The sequence below is a fragment of the Sapajus apella genome, unplaced genomic scaffold (genome assembly GCF_009761245.1).
Source record: "Sapajus apella isolate SASKATOON/1434 unplaced genomic scaffold, GSC_monkey_1.0 scaffold19, whole genome shotgun sequence".
In the NCBI taxonomy this organism is placed as follows: Eukaryota; Metazoa; Chordata; class Mammalia; order Primates; family Cebidae; genus Sapajus; species Sapajus apella.
In genome coordinates, this window is record NW_022436959.1 from 26,933,701 (window position 1) to 26,936,163 (window position 2,463).

General features: G+C 37.2%; 1 non-coding gene across 1 annotated transcript; it reads right to left on the bottom strand.

Moving 5' to 3' along the window:
- Positions 1 to 1,985: 1,985 nt before the first annotated feature.
- LOC116557608 lies at positions 1,986 to 2,201 on the bottom strand. Its single transcript, XR_004271596.1, has one exon. It is a non-coding gene; the product is annotated as a small nucleolar RNA U3 (small nucleolar RNA).
- Between the last annotated feature and the right edge of the window lie 262 nt (positions 2,202 to 2,463).

Below are 2,463 nucleotides of genomic sequence, written 5' to 3' on the forward strand. Positions count from 1 at the left end.
TAAGACTTCGTATTTTAGATAACAGGCCTCCCTGGGATCTGAAACAACATGATTAAGTATAAACATACATGTCATTACCTCCCCATAAAAGATCATTCTGTACATTTCTCTTGGTATAACACTGTTGCTTCAATTTTACAGGCTCACAACTATGAGTTTTTAGTCTGCCAAACCCTCCTTCTGTGTGTGTGTGTATGTGTCTGTGTGTGTGTGTGTGTGTGTGTGTGTGTGTGTTTGTGTGTGTGTATGAGAGAGAGAGAGAGAGAAGAAGGAAGCAGGGTAGAGAGCAGATCAATCTACACAATTTGCAAAGACCAGTGCAATATAAAAACGCAGGACCCTTTGTTAAAGTATTAAGAATTTTAAGAATGGGACAAGAGAACATTAAACCAAGTATTAGATCCTTCTGAGCACAGAGACCAATGTGACTGTACAAGTTTCATGACCATGAAACTGACCTTGTGGGAGAGAGAGAAAGAAAAAACAGAGAGAACAAAGTATACGTTTTATAACAGATACTGTCATACTCTAAGGAGGATGTATCTTAACAACTTGAAGATTTGGTTAATCTGACCACTTTGAAGATTTGGATGTGCAAGTTTGGGATCAGAGGTTAAAATGGAGTAAATTATACTGCATAAAATTCGAAGTTAATGAATTGTGGGTAAGAGCCACAGAGAGATGGAGAGAAACCACTAAGGCTGGATGCTTCATAAGGGAATGTGTATGTGAGCTCTGAGTTACACTAAAGAAAAATACAGAAGTATATCAAGCAAAAAGAAGTAACATAAAATCACAGATTGCAATCTTTGCATCAGTCAAGTAATATTCAATTCAAAAATTATGAAACCTAAAATTTAGGCCATGTTTAAACACTAAAAAAGTCATAATTTACACTAAAGACATAAAGATATAATAATTACGTATACATAACAGTTATTTTTCTCTTTATCTCATCTATCTATCTCTCTCTCTCTATCTATCTAGCTAGCTAATCTATCTATCTATCATCTGTCATCGATCTATGCCAAGTAGCAAAACATCCACTTCTATAAAATGGAAAGTACAGAGAATAAAGAAGACAGACAGGGACAAAGAAACGCAGGGGAGTGCAAAAATCACTGAAAGTCAATTTTTTTGGATACATGGTAGGACCTTTCAATATAGAAATTAAAGTTCTATGTTAGTTTTGTACGTTTTCTTTGGGTTAAAGGAGGCTTTTACTCATTGCTCTCTGTACAAGTCACATCAAGAGGAAAAGAAAATAACGTTACAGAACAAAAAAGCACCTTTTCAATACTCTCTAAACCCTTGCAATGCACTGTTTGCGAGGGTTTGAATGTTTTCCCCAATGCAACAGTGTTGGGAGGTGGATTCTCATGAGAGGCGTTAGGTCATGTGGTCTCTGATCTTATAAATGAATTCATGCCCCTGTAAGAAGGGCTTGCAGGAGTGGATTTGCTCTCTCTTGTTCTTCTGCCATGTGAGGACGCAAAGTTCCTCCCTTCAACAGAATGCATGGTTCAAGGCACCTCCTTGGAAGTGGAGATCAGGCCCTCACCAGACACCAAAATCGGCTGGTGGTTTGATCTTAGCCTTCCCAGCTAGTGCCTCTGTTAGAAATAAATTTCTATTCTGTATAATATCAGTCTGTGGTAAATTAGTCTGCTATCGCAGCACAAATAGACTAAGACAGTGTCTTTCCATAATCTTGGACTTATTGTTTCTAGCCTGTCTTTCCCTACGAACTACATGAACTTCCTGCCGTATCCCCAGCACTTACAAAAGCATCTGGCATACGATATTTGCTGAATAAACAACTGTTGAGAGAGTGAACAACTGAAGCAATGAATCGCATCTGCAACTCAATTTTAGTTTCCATCCAAACTAAAATGTTTTTTGATTTGTTATTTCTTCAATTCTTGTTTATTTCCAATACGTTTTTTTCTTTCTCAGACTTCTTTATAAAAAAAATGTCAATGGGAACCATTCAGACTGCATCTTCTCCCTCTTATTCCCCAGGAGCAAGAGGAGAACGATCATCAATGGCAAAAAGCAGTCGCAGCAAAGCAAAATGAAGAGCTAGCTTTAAGTTAGGGAGAGAGCGCTGCCCCTCCTCCTCACGGTTTCTGGTGCTCTCCAGGTTCAGGGAAACTTTTCCAGTAACAAACGAAAAAAATGCTCCCTGAAAGTATAGTCTTCCTGAGACTTCTTTAATCAGATAGTTTGTCTCCTCATTCTACTACCAAATTCTGTTCCATTTCTCATACCTTGAAACGTTGTTTTATTTTTACTTTATAGTATAATACCCTGATTACATTTCATCCACTAAAGCTCTGATTACTTTTTTATTCTTGTATAAGTTAAATTCATAAAGTATAATTTGTTTGGCTTACCTATCTGCTTGATTCTATCTAGTTGCTGTGTATGCGTAGTTTATCTACTACATATTCTATGACAGTT